We start from the raw sequence: 15,312 nt of genomic DNA, 5'->3' as shown, positions 1-15,312 counted from the left end.
CCCCAGAATACACTGGACTGTGAGAGGGTGTCTGAGATTGGCCTTTCACCCGAAAAGAAACCCGACATGTTGTTTGAAGACTTCCCAAGAAGTCTCTTGCGAGTGGAAAAACAGTGAAAATTAAAGTCGGGACAACATAACAGGCCATTTTAGCACCACCCTCCCCCCACTCACTTTAGACTCATGACCCTTCTAATGTCATCGCTCACAAAGAGCAGTCCATGGGCAGTGTGCTGGTATGTCAGATGACCCCTCCCACCCCTCTCCTCGAGATTGGCCACCGCGAGGGGTTGACCTTCTTGCCATTGTTCAGCTTAAAGGCAGACGCAGCAAGCTAGAAACTTCTGGCCACCTTTTGGAAAATCAGCTCAGATATTAGTACTAACAAAATGATCAAAACAATAGCTCTACCGACAGAAATCACATTTAAGGTTTTCTATTTTTTAAGATTGATGCCAAGAAAACGTTTATTCTTGATATTGTAACTGTGAGATCGAAGCAGCGTCTCAACTATTTTCTTTGGCATAACAATATATTATCAGAAAGTACAAATTCAGCCAGGAATATTTCTCAAAGTCAGTATTTTTTTACTGCCGCTCCATTGAGACGAAGCATTGACTCCTGCGAATGAATGTTAGGTTTGTCGGACCCGTTTACCAAAATAGATGGAGATGAACCAGGCTCGAGCCTTACAAGTGTTAGCGATTGCACTTTATCGCACAATTTCTTGTTGATGGCTTCACCGGTCATTGAACGGACTATTATAAATCGTGCGGGACCGAGATATCGGTTACAAAAACCGAGATCTCGGTAACCGGGCCAGCCCGCCTTCTCATATGAACACATCGAAATTTTTGTAAAGGAAAGAGTGGCGAGGCAAGATCTCGGAAACCGAGCCAGCCCGGTCTACCGGGCTCATATAAAGAGGCACTGACATCTCGGTAACCGAGCTGGAAATTGTTCCCATATGAACACTCTAGCCCGGATACCGGGACACGTGACGAAACATTTTTAACTGTGCATGGCATGTAAGGTCGCTGACAAGTTTGAACACGGTTTCACGGGTATTTTGGGGGCCTATTGGACACTTTTCATCTCTGTAACCTGGGGACTAAATTTCCCATATGAACAGAAGACAAAATTAGTCCCGCCCACCGGGTGAGGCCGGTCACCGGGCTCATATGAAGAGGCCCTAAAACGACTTTAAAAAAAAAAAAAAATTAAAATTAGTAGCAAATGAACTCGATTTGGACTAACGATCAGCACGTTAGGAGATAAATATTACATTTCTGGGAATATCATTTGACTAAACATAATTAAAACGAAATCAAATGAAAGTAACCTGTTGTTTTTTTCTGATAAACTTGGTTCTTTTTTTCCAAAACTTGAGAATTGCTAGGAGATTGACAGTAGCTAACTGAGCATGTCGTCGATTAAACAACTTGATTAAAATCTGTCATCTCCATAGAAATGTGCCCATTTTATTTTCATTTCATTTGAATTTGTACAATTAAAATTGTATAGATGTTGTTGTTGTGTTACATTATGCTGCGGATATCGATCCAGTAACTGCGTCACTATAAATTAAGAAAGTTCGTCTTTGCAGGTCAGTATAAAGAACAACTAATGTATTTGCGTTGTACTTTATAATTACATTTGAATTTGCGTTTTATTTTACAATCGAGGTTCCAGCCTTTTCCATGGTTTATGACATACATTTAATTTTGATGGAGACACCACCATAGTACGACTTTGCCTAGCTCACCCTACATTCTCTATAAAGATGCATACTTAGTAATGAAAACGAAGAGAGGGAAATCTTCTCTTGTGAAAACATAATAGTGACCACTACAAGTAGTTCAAAGATTATAAGTGCGTTCAAATTCATCTATGGTTGGACCCTTTCTAGCTCAGTTCAGTGGCCGACTCATTTCGCTTTATTAATTACCAGCAGTATTCGCCAAAGATGAAGAAAGATTCTCATGAAGTTCTTAAGCAACGTTCTGGAAAATTCCTGTTTTAAAGGATTGAATTTTCCTCCCTGTACTCGTTTCTCAAGTTCTTTTCAATTAGATTTTTGCGCGGTGGAATGAACCTACGTGGCATGAAAACGTGGCATCCATAAAATATGCAAACCAACTATATGTAAAACTTTAGTAAACATAGGTTAACTTTTTGTACTTTTTTTTTAATTAATGCGATTGATCATGAATTCGTATGTTCTCAGGCAAATTTCAATTTGAAATTCAAAGAATCATTGTTAGAAAATCATAGCCGAAAGTTGCCCCCAAAAAATTTGTCAACAGCTGAGAATATAGTAACCTCCCTTACGCGATCTCATTTTTCTTTGTCGACAGATAAACTGTCAACATGTCTTGGATTTTTCTGTTCCTGTCTATCATCTTCATCCAATGTTTTCTGGGAAGCAACGGTGAACAAACTGAAACCGAGGTAGTGCTGAAGTGGGCTGGTGGGTTTAAAGGCGAAATCAAGCTAAACCTCACGAATGACGTCACAGATGGATGGACCATAATTTTGTCATTCTCAGACGCTACTCCGAATCTATACATATGGCTAGCGGAGGTCGTCGAAAATGTAGATGACAAAGTATACATCTTGAGGAATAAGCCTTTTAACGCAGAGCAGTCGAAAGGTATCTTCGAGTTGTCTTTTTCTGCAGACATGTCCGCCGTGGGTGGTCCTGTCCCCACTGGGGACGTGGTTTTCATACGTGGAGCTACCATCTGTTCCTCGGCACCAGGGCGATGAAACGGGCACTTGGCTCTTGAGCGATGTGTGATGCGACGTGGGACTGGGGCGAGAGCGCTCGAGAGCGCTCAAGTTAAAATAAATGGCGGCGATGGAGATCAATAGGTTATGCAGAAAACGATTACTACAATAGAACGGTACAAGATTTGAACTTACTCTCAATTAAAATATATAATGCCAATTTGAATTTGAAGCTGTAGAGGATAACAATCTGGTTACATATGTTAAAAAAGCAACAATTTTATGTGAAATAAAGTTCGGTACTTCGAAACATTTTGTTGTTGACTCTTGGGTGCGAAGAGACAAATGCTTATTACCAGCGATCTGAGGCAGCTTGAGGCTAGGATTTTAAGTAGACATAGAACAGCCTTAGCTAGTTGGTTTTGAACTTCTTTGAACTTTTTGAGTTAGAAACCATAGAACTTAGTGCATCCTTTACGCGTAGTTTAGTTAGGCACGAAACTTTACATAGACTAGCTGTCCTCGTCGAGGTCAGCGGCTCGAAATATCGTGCATCGTATTATCGCAACTTTTTGAAAGGAATAGAAAGTTTTTCTTTGCAACAGTTGTCAAGTTAAGTTGAGAAGTTGTTGTCAAGTTAAGATGTGGTTATGGCTTCAGGAATGATAAGAATGTTATTATCACCTGTGAGCCCCAGTGTGCGGTCTTTAAACAAGAGAATACAAGTTTTTTAATCACCACAGCGTTTAAAAAATTGTGACGAGTCTGAACCAACATCGCCATCATGCTCTACTCCACGGGGCCTTGACAGTGTGGACGGAGATGTTGTTGAAGAAAGATTATCAGCTTTAGTTGACAAGCCGAGCAGACCAAGGAAAAGGCTTTTTGATTCATCACAGTCCGCCGGCTCGTCCGTGGTATCTGGCTGCATTCAGATTGATACTCTAGTTGTTCCTTGCACTCCCTCGTGTGCTACACCGGTAAAAGCAAGTTCAGTTGATGTCACAAATACAGGACAACATGAAGCAATTTGTTCCAACACGAAACCACCAGTAAACAACAGGCAGAAACCAAATTTAGATCTTAGCTGGGTACCTCTACGTGTTCAAACTGACACACCCCTCACTGTAGAAGAAGCTAAAAAGGGCCATTTGTGACAGAGGCTTAAAATCGGTAAACCTCCTTTATTCGTGGACCCCGTCGTTTATATAATGAATTTCTGTTGTATTTTTTTAACTCACTTCCGCACAAAGTGGTCCGTTATGCTTATGATATAAACAGGTAGTAAGTCAGTAATATTGCACATGCGTAATGAGAACGAGTTCAATTGAGCATAACGGCATAAGAGTTAGCCTGTTAACTCAGATCAATGCAATATTTTTTCTTAATAGTGACCAGTGTTTATTTCTGTTTATAATTTAATTTTTCGGTAGGAGCACAAACTGGCGGTAATTAGAATTAATTTGGAATAAAGAATTTAGGGATTTAGGCTTATTGCGCACGCGCAGTTGATAATATATTGATTCTTTGTCCCACAAGGAAAGCAATGTTCTATCAGATTGATATAAATACACAACTTTCGCAACTATTAATCGAGGTCCGGACGGCTGAGGGTTATCATACTTAAATTCATGAACCCCCGCTCATCCACCTACTTGACCTCATTGGTTTTTTTTTTTAAGCAAATATGGGACGTTGTTTTTTTTATTGGAACATAAATTCATCTAGATAACGCAATAGCCGATAGGGAAATTTTCCCTGACGGCATTAACACTGTCCAGATGCGATTGTGAACTCACATTGGACGTCACGGCGAGGGAATATATACATCTTATTCGATGGTTTTACATATAATACGCGCTGATATTTTGCCAGTTGCAGAGTAACATACGAGTAATTAGCAAAATGTCTACGCGTATTATATGTAAAACCATCGAATAAGAGATTTATTATTCCACTACGAAAAATTTTTTTTTGGTTTTTCTTTTCTGGTAAGAGTGTTGAAACACATCCGCAGTATCTGTCCATCCAGCTGTCTATCAGTGTATGGCGAGTGCGAATGATGTAAACAACACAGAAAGCCAGTGAAATGTCGTTGCCCGCATTCGCTCTGTTGTAAACGGGTCAAACCGGGACAATATTGCGTATTGCGCGTTCTCTTGACCTTATCTGGTGATATGACATAATAGTGGAATAATAATAATCACTAGTATAAATCTACTAGTGTTCTATCACGAATGCCGTTCTCTGATTGGCTACGCTACTCGCTATCTATTCTGTGATAGATAGCGAGTAGCGATTTTCAACAAAATGGCGCCCGATTCTTCGCGTTTTTGAAGTGTCTGCGATGAGGAAATAGATAATTTACCTTATACTAAAACAATTAGATTATTCGCTCTCAATTTCTATGCGTGATAGTTGATTCGGGCTTCGCCCTCATCAACTATTACATGATAGAAATCTCGAGCTCATAATCTAATTGTTAACTAATGAGCTCTATCAAAACCTTTCCGAGACTGTCCACAAAGTTCAAAAAGAAGCTGCAATGACGTTCATGCTTGTAACATAGACTTGGAAACTGCTAAAAGATCGTTTTCGTTCATGGACTGTTTAACAGTTAACCGTTTTTTTTATCAAGTGGAAACTGAAATCATTTGATGAGTTTTTAGAAGAAGCCAAGGACCACTTACTTCATGATATTGAAAGTTTTTAAATGGAATTCTTTACTTCCAAAAAGATAAAAGATCGATTCTCCTAAGAATATCCCGAGATTTGTAATGACCAATTAGCACATGGAGCGAACTTAAGGTCCGTAGCATGACCATTTTATTGTTCTGTGTATTAACAAATGTACATACATGAAACATATATTTGAACTGTGGATGAAAGATCAAATAGAAGAAAGATCCTCGCAGTTACCACGCAACTTAAGCAAGTTGTGAAATTCAAATTCCAATATTGTTGTGTTGTTAAAAAAAAAGAGCGTTTGAAGACCTGTGACGAGTATTCTCATTACCTTTGGAGTTCCTTAGAGTTTATAGGTTTACAATTCTTCGTAAAGACAGGATACTTTCAAAACGGAAATAACTTGCTTTAGTTTACTCCGTCGTATCAGGTACTTTCCCTTACTATTCCTTATAGTATTACGTCAAGGTATATTTATTGAATAAAGCCGTAAACGGGTTATTTACATACGCTAATTTAAACAACTATCAGTTGTTTGAGTGAAAACTGTACGTCAAAATAATTTTCCGCTTCATTTCGTATGGTCGAGAAAGAACCGAAAAGCACTCGAAAGAAAATTAAAGGTATGCTTTCGAAATAACGCATGCGCAGTTGAGTAGATATCAATTCTTTGTCCCACAAGGAAAGCAGCGTTCCATCACATTGATATAAATACACAACTTTCGCAAGAACTAATCGAGGTCCGGACGGTTGAGGGTTATCATACTTGAATTCATGAACATCCCCTCATCCACTCACTTGACCTCACTTCTTTTTTTTAACATATAGTCATCTAGATAACGCAATAGTCGATAGGAAAATTTCCCCTTAAGGCTTAATAGTGTTTAGATGTGATATCGAGCCGCCATGGACGTCACGACGCGGGAATGTTAATCGCTCTAAGCTCTATCAAAGCCATTCCGAGATTGTCCGCAAAGTTTAGCAAGAAGCTGCAATGATCGGACATTCATGTTTCTAAGATACTATTAGACTAAGAAACTGATAAAATATCGTTTTACTTCACTGGATCCATGGAGTTTAACAGCTCACCGCTTTTTATTAAGTCGAAGAAAATCATTTGATAAGATTTTAGAAGAAGCCAAGGACCACCTTCTTAATGATATTGCACGTTTTTAAATGGAATTCTTTACTTCCAAAAAGATAAAGGATCGATTCTCGTGAGAATAACACGAAAGTTGTAATGGTCAATTAGCATATGGAGCGAACTTAAGGTCTGTAGCTTGACCTAGCTTTAGCAAAGGGTTTACTTAACACGTTTTTTTATTCTATTGTTAAAAAAAGAGCAAAAAAAATGATAAAAAAATCTTTTTACTTCACTGGAGCCATGGAGTTTAACAGCTCACCGCTTTTTATTAAGTCGAAGAAAATCATTTGATTAGTTTTTAAGAGAATTGAAGAAGCCAAGGACCACTTTCTTACAGTGACATTGCACGGTTTTAAATGGAACTCTTTAGTTCCAAAAAGATAAAGGATCGATTATCCTGAGAAAATCACGTTGTTTGTAAGGGGCAATTTACATGGCATAGCTAGCGAATAAGGTCTGTAGCTTGACCTTTAGGAAATAATTTAATTAACACGCGTTTTGTTGTTGAAAAAAAGAGCGTTTAGAAAACCTGTGACGAGTATTCTCTTTACCTTTGGAGTTTCCTAGAGTTTATTTATTGGAGTTCTTCAAATCCCAAAAAATTCAATAAAATGCAACGAATGTGCTTTTTGAGATTCAAAAGTGAGATCAAGTTAGTGATTGAGGGGTGGTTAGGGTTAGTGGTTAAGGAGGCCAAATGTGTATATTAACCCTCAATCGTCCGGATCTCGCTTTATTTCAGCACAGTTCGTATCTTTATAGTAGTAAGGTGGAAGATTCTTCTCCTTGTGGTAGTCCGATTGATATCTGATGTTTAATGTGACAATCTATATCTAATAAACGACTCAAACATTTGTGAACAGCACTACTGGGAGAGCATCCTTTATTTAAATACATGTACATCTGACTTAATTTTCCAAAAGGTGGCCGGAGCTCACCACTGAGTGAAAGGACGTACTAACATCTAGCAGTTACCCCTCCCATCACACCTAAAGCTGGCTGGACTGCCGCCTCTGCTACCCCAGAATACGCTGGACTGTGACAGGGTACCTGAGATCGGCCTTTCGTCCTAAAAGAAACCGACATGTTGTTTGAAGAATTCCCAAGAAGTCTCTTGACTGAAGAGAACAGGGTGCAGTGTGCAGTGTGCTGGTGTCTGACCCAACCCTCCCCCCCCCTACCCCCACCCGCAAGTTTAACCCATCGCAAGGGATTGAACTTCTTGCCATTTTTTCAGTCTGCCTTTAATCTGAAAACTTCTGGTCACCTTTTGAAAAATACGCTCAAATATTAGTACTAACAAACTGCTCAAAATACTAGCTCAACTGACACCAATCACATTCAAGGTTGTCTTTTGCCAACAAAACTTTTATTCTTGATATTGTAACAACTGTGAAATCGAAGCAGCTTCTCAACTATTTTATTTGGCATAACAATTATCAGTCTGTGAATATTTTAATCTCTCAGTTATAAAACTATTCACAGATGCCTGTAGCAAAACATGTCCTCGTAGCGCTGCGAAGAAGATTAGTAGTGTGGACACGAAGCTTGTAATACCATATCAACAAAATGAAAACGGACCAGGGCGTTTGGAAACGCATTAGCCAGTGGACGGAGTTCTTCGTCTCCATAACGCGCCTTTCCTTGATTGAGTTTTTCTGCATTTTCCATTTTTGACATCCCGAAAAAAAAAGAGGAATTAAATGAAAAAGAAAGAGAGAGAGAAAAAAAACAAAAACGAAAAAAGGTAAAACTGGGCACAACGGAACTTCCGCTTCCTACAAAATTTGTCGAGACTTTGAGACTTGTGCCAATTTGAGATCCCAGAGCCTGTTTCAATTCTGAAGCTGTTCAAGAGCTGCACGGGTATGTGTAGTGATGTGCGCCCGTGGAGACCGATACTAGGTTAATTGAGCGTGAACAAAAGGCCTTTCCGTAGGCATTTTAATTCGGCTCTGTCACTCAATCTTGTTTGCCTCAAGCTTCAACATTGATTTAGTGTCGTCTTTGCTAAGTAAGACGAAAAAGACAAACACGAGAAAACTGTCTCAGTTAACTGCAGACGTATATTAATTTCGTATATTAATTTCGTAAGAGCGCATACTAGAAATAATTTTCAATAAAGCGTGTCTGATTTGGAGATTAAATCTTACTTGTTACTTACCACGCGCAGTTGATTATAATTATATGTCCCACAAGGAAAGCAGTCTTCCATCAGATTGATATAAATACACAACGATTACAAATATAGATCGAGGTCCGGACGGTTGAGGCTCCCTGCATGAGATTAGTTTAATTATAACTGTTAAATAAGGTTACTGATAAGGTAATATAAGGTTACTGATAATATTATATAAGGTTACATAATTGAAGTGTCCCATTCCCCGTTATCAGAGGGTTATCAAACTTGAATCCCCCCCTCAACCACTCCTAGCGCTTGACCTCATTTTTACCAAATATGGTGCAATTTTTTTTCTTAATTTTTTATTGGCCAGGAATAAAGAATATATATTAAAAGAAATATTTCACAGAAACCCTAAATGATACTGAGCTCAAAGCGTCACTCCGGCCCCTTCTAAACCAAGAAAAAAGTTGGTTTAGACAACATTTTACTTTGAGAGGCAGCTACAAGAAGTTGACAAAAGAAGATGACAAGGGCCAGTTGTGACAGAGGCTTAAAATCGGTAAACATCCTTCATTCGTGGACGTCGTCGCTTATGTAAGGAATTTCTGTTGCACTTCCGCGAAAGGTGGTCCGTAATGCTTATGATGTAAACAAGTAGTAAGACAGTAATATTGCACGTGCGTAATGAAAACAAGTTCAATTGAGCACAATGGCTGAGTTGGCCTGTTAACTCAGATCAGTTTTCGGTAGGAGGAGCGCAAACCCGTTTACGGTAATTAGAAAAAAAAGTAGAGTAAAAGCATTTGGAGATAAAATGTTACTTCACTTACGCACGCGTAGTTTATTATATATTGATTATTTGTCCCACAAAGAAAGCAGTGTTCCATCAGATTGATATAAATACACAACTTTCGCAGTTACCAATCGAGGTCCGGACGGTTGAGGGTTATCATACTCGAATTCATGAATCCCCCTCATCCACTCACTTGACCTTCATTTTTACCAAATCAGTGGACGATTTTTTTTATTGGAATAAAGAACATAAAATTATTTAGATAACGCTTTTGCCGGTAGGAAAGTTTTCCCTCAAGGCTTTACAGTGTTTAGAAGTGAAATATATTTGTTTTAAAACGAATATATTCTAGTTATTCTAGTCTTTGTTGTTTATTCTATCAAGCTCGTCACCTCCGCCGTTTGGATCAGTCTGCCGTCAGTATTGTGCATTTCTTACCCTGTTAGCAGAGCGTCTCTTTCTGGCAAGTTTTTGAGCCTGTACGAAGTCGTTCGCGTTTCTGATATTTTACGTAGGGGATCAAACTTGGCTTAACTCCGTTAAGAGTGCAAACGTCCTGGGGGTCCTGATCGATTCTGACCTATCGTGGAGTGCTGGGGTTGACGCTTTTTACATGCAGATGTAAAACTCGAAGCGCCACTTCAACCCCTTTACCTCAACAAAATGACTGTTTGGATAAAATGTTACGTTCAGAGGCAGCACGAACAAGTGGACAAAAGAAGGTGACAAGATCAAAGTTATGAAAGAGGTTTAAAAACGGTAAACCTCCTTCATCGGACCTCGTCGATAGTTCAAGGAACTTTTGCCGTATTTATTTAACCCGAACGGTGGTCCGTAATGCTTATGGTATAAACAAAGTAGTAAGTAATATTGCGCGTGCGTACTAAGAACGAGTTCAAATGAGGATAATGGCAGTATTTACAGCTGGCCTCTTACTCAAACCTGAGATTTATATCAGAGAATGATGAAATATTTTCCTTTAATATAGTTACCAGCATGTATATCACTACTTACGATTTTAATGCACAGAAATTCAGCCGAAAGCGAAAACTGCATACATTACACAAGCTGAAGGTAGTTTCCCTAATTTCTAATTTCCATATAATCACTTAGATTGCTAATAAAAGAATATATGGCATTGATAATATACTGAACTATGCAGGAAACGAATCTTTACAATATTTCCTATCACTTAGCCAGTACACCTTCAAAACTGATTTGCAAAAGTTTTACAATTCTTCGTATAGACAGAGTGCTTAAAAAAAGAATTAACTCGGTAAAGTTTACTCTGCCGTGTCAGGTACTTTCCCGTGCTATTCCTAATGGTATTACGTCAACGTGTATTTATTGAATGGTAAATTGAATGAAGCCATAAACGGGTTATTTACATACGCTAATTTAAACAGCTCATATTTGTTTGATTGAAGCCCAAAACTGTACTGTACGTCAAAAGAATTTTCTTCTTCATTTCATATGGTCGAGAAAGAACCAAAAAGCAATGGAAAGAAAATTAAAGGTATGCTTTCAAATTTACGCACGCGCAGTTGATTAGATATTGATAATTTGTCCCACAAAGAAAACAGTGTTCCATCAGATTGATATAAATACACAATTTTCACAGTTAGTAATCGAGGTCCGGACGGTTGAGGGTTATCATACTTGAATTCATGAATCCCCCCTCATCCACTCACTTGACCTCATTTTTTTTTTATTGGAACATAAAGTCATCTAGATAACGCAATAGTAGATAGTGAAATTTTCCCTTATGTTTAGATGTGATGTCGAACACCATGGACGTCATGGCGTGGAATATTCGTTAATCGCTCTAAGCTCTATCAAAGCCTTTCCGAGACTGTCCACAAAGTTCAACAAGAAGCCTGCAATGATCGGACATTCATGTTTCTACAAGGTAGACTAAGAAACTGCTAAACGGTCGTTTTACCTCACAGGAGCCATGAGTTTAACAGCCCACTGGTTTTTATCTAGTCGAAAAAAATTATTTGATGAGTTTTTAGAAGAAGCCAAGGACCAGTTTCTTAATTTTATTACTCGTTTTTAAATTGAACTCTTTAGCTCCAAAAGATATAAAGGATCGATTCTCCTGAAAATATCACTTATTTTGTGACGGGTAATTTCGCATATGGAGCGAATAAGGTCTGTGGCTTGACCTTCAGCAAAGGGTTTACTTAACACGTTTTATTATTGTATTGTCAAAAAAAAGCGCGTTTGGAAAACCTGTGAGGAGCGGTCTCGTTACCTTTGGAGTTGGAGTTTTTGAAAGCCAAGAAAATTCAATAAAATGCAATGAATGTGCTTTTGAGATTCAAAAGTGAGATCAAGTTAATGATTGAGGGGTGGTTAGGGTTAGGGTTAGTGGTTAAGGGATCCAAATGTTGATATTAACCCTCAATCGTCCGGATCTCGCTTTATTTCAGCACAGTTCGTATATTTATAGCAGTAAGGTGGAAGATTCTTTTCCTTGCGGTAGTCAATGATAGCACATGTATAGATGCACGGAAATCAGAAAATATATTTTTCTTAGGTTTAACAACGGTGACAATCTATATTTAATAAACGACTAAACATTTATAAACAACACCGACTGGAAGAGCATCATTTATTCAAATACATGCATATTAGTACTAACAAACTGATAAAATTATAGCTCAACCGACAGATAAATCACATTCAAGGCTTTTTTTTTTTTTTTTTTTAAGATCGATGCCGACAAAACTTTTATTCTTGATATTGTAACAACTGTGAAATCAAAGCAGCTTCTCAACTATTTTATTTGGCATAACAATTATCAGCCTGTGAATATTTCAAAAATAAATTTAAATCTCCCAGTTATAACTAGCTTTAAATGAAGTTAGGAAATTTCGCTTTATTTTTTTCGCAATGGAGAACTTTAATAATTAATAAGGGCCTCACTAAAACCGATCGGGAATGTTTTTCGATAATTCAGTAATATTACACTTTATTCAATATTGTGCTCCTGTTGTTTTCAAATGTTTTCATGCATGAATTGTTTATCTTTGTGGTTATGATGCAACATTTTCGACCGATTTGCATACGGTACGTTTATAACCGAGCCGAGGCAATGCATAAAGCTCGGAGGGACAAAATTCATGGACATAGATCGGGATGGATCAGTAAGGTTGCATTCGATTGACCTTATTCTGGGATAAGAATGAATAGTTCAGTGTTAGATTTCTGTATTAGCCCTTTCGCTGACACATATTTATTTACCGAGCGATTTATAATTCGTACTCCAATAATTATATACCAAACAGCTCTTATGGTGGATTTCTTACATGGCGTATGTATTCCTATTCCCGAACAGGGTCAATCGAACGAACTGTAAGTCTCTCGGTAAAAAGAAATTCCGAGCGTTGGTTTACACCATGAAAACAAACAAATAAAACGAACCAAATAAGAATACAATTAAATAAAAACTGAAAGCGAAACGAGAAACGCAGAACTGAGCGCAACAAAATCGCTTGCCATGTAATTTAGTCCAAAAAGCTGGGTACTTAGGATACTTGCAAAAGTACGGGTCTGTCGAGATTGAGACTCGTACGAGCTCGAGATCCAAGACTGTCCTGCTTTTGAACCTGTTCAAGAGTTGAATGGTTTTACACTGTACGCAGTGATGTGAAGTCAGGATAGCCGGTTGAGCCGGCGTGAACGAAAGGTCCTTCCGTGCACATTTTGTTACAAGTTCAAACGGATTCGTTACAGCTTTAACGGGTGAACATACTGGCCCAATGTTGCGGGCGTAATTCAATAAGTATTGCACAATGACAACACCGTTCTCCCCGGACAGTCAAGGGTTATTAATTCAATTTCGCAAATGAATCGCGACCCCTCGTCCACTTTCTAAGCCTCTTTCTTTCTTTTTTTTAGCGACAATGAAAATCCCATTTCTTTCGACAAAACACAAGTTAATGGTCGATCAAGGCGGCACTGAGTAAAAAGCTTACAAAGAAGGCTGATTACAAGGAAAGCCGATTAGGTAAAAATGTCATATTGACATATTAAAATTGGACATAAATAAAATGAGGCAATCAAAACAACCGCCACATTGAGGAGAGGAGTACGTATGGAAAGATACAAATAGGCATGGTTTCTGGCTAGGCCCTAAAAAGTTTGTAGGCAGATCTTACGGGTCTCAGAACTGCAGGTTTTAAAAATGACTTTATTTTCATTTTGTTCAAAAAGATGGAGAAAAATATGAGGTCAAGTGAGTGGATGAGGGGTAGTGATTCAACAGTTTAGGATTGATAACCCTCAACCGTCCGGACCTCGTAAGTAACTGTAGTTCTTAAGTGTATTTATATCCATCAACTTAGAAGTTCTTAAACGTGTGGGACAAATATTTCACATGTGCATGCGCAAATCGCAATTTCCTTCATCGGCGTTTTGATCGATGATTTAATCTTGTTGATTACAGTACTTGTAAAGACAAGCTATTCTTAGCCCCTCTGAAAATATGTCTGATACTGTAATTACAATTAATACACTGTAGCCTAAGCACCGTAGCTTCAAAATTGAATAATAATATAACTGGTTCTCCCTAAGGACTGACTACTTTCAAACTTGACATAATCTCGGTCTACTGAGTTCATTTTGCAATGTCAGGTACTTTCCATTGCTATTGTTTCCCGTATCATTTTTAATTGTGTTGCGTCATGTTCTATTTGGATTGAAGGAGTTAATTTACATATACTGACTAAACGGTTTATATTTGTTTGAAGACAAAAAATACTTCCAACAGATTTTCCGCGTGATTTCGAATTTTTAAGATAGAGAAAGAACCCCAAAGCATTTGAAACATGGATCAGGAGAAAAGATAACCGACGAAAAATTAAAGGCAAGCAAACCAACGAGAGGAAAGATCGAAAAAACCGTGAACTGTCACGAAACTTTGATCAGTCTTGTTTGCTTCAACATTTGTTTTAAGTGTAATATGTCGTCTTCGGTAGGAGCGCAAACCCGGTATCGCTAATTAGAAATAATTTTCATTAAAGAATTTGGAGATTAAATCTACTTTCATTACGCACGCGTAGTTGATCATACACTAATTATTTGTCCCACAAGGAAAGCAGTGTTCCATCAGAATCATATAAACACACAACTTTCGCAATTGTTACTCGAGGTCCGGACAGTTGAGGGTTATCATACTTGAATCCATGAACCCCCCTCATCCACTCACGTAATCTCATTTTTATCAAAAATGGCACGATTTTTTTTATTTCTTTTATCAGGATAAAGTGTATTGATGCAAAGGAAATTTTACAGAAACTCTGAGTGAGAAACTCAAAGCGCCACTTCACCACCTCTGTCCCCAAGAAAAAAGAAAAGGTGGTTTGAACAAAATTTTACTTTGAGAGGCAGCTGGAAGAAAATGGTGACAAGCTCGAATTATGAAAGAGGTTTAAAATCAGTAAACCTCCTTCACCGGACCTCGTCGTTTGTGTAAAGAAGTTCCGGAGTATTTATTTGATTCGAACGGTGGTCCGTAATGCTTATGGTATAAACAGATCGAAACAGGAAGTATGTTTTATTGCGCGTGCGTACTAAGAGCGAGCTCAATTGAAGATAAAAGCAGTATCTACATTTGGCCTGTTATGCTGAGTCTACAGAGTTATATTAAGATCCCTTCAGATATAATGTAATTCTTAAATAAATTTCCCCGATCCTGAGTAGCAGAAGAAACTCACGGTGGATGATATCGCTGTTAATGTTGCCATCGATCGTCACGCAACTTTGGACTTTGCTAATCAAGACGCCAATGATTTAGCTATATCTTCTAAAGTTAAGAAACGTTTTCGA

The sequence above is a fragment of the Pavona decussata genome, unplaced genomic scaffold, assembly GCF_977016875.1.
Source record: "Pavona decussata unplaced genomic scaffold, jaPavDecu1.1 SCAFFOLD_254, whole genome shotgun sequence".
NCBI classification, from domain to species: domain Eukaryota; kingdom Metazoa; phylum Cnidaria; class Anthozoa; order Scleractinia; family Agariciidae; genus Pavona; species Pavona decussata.
The sequence above is the reverse complement of the archived record's forward strand: the minus strand, read 5'-3'. Positions refer to the sequence as shown.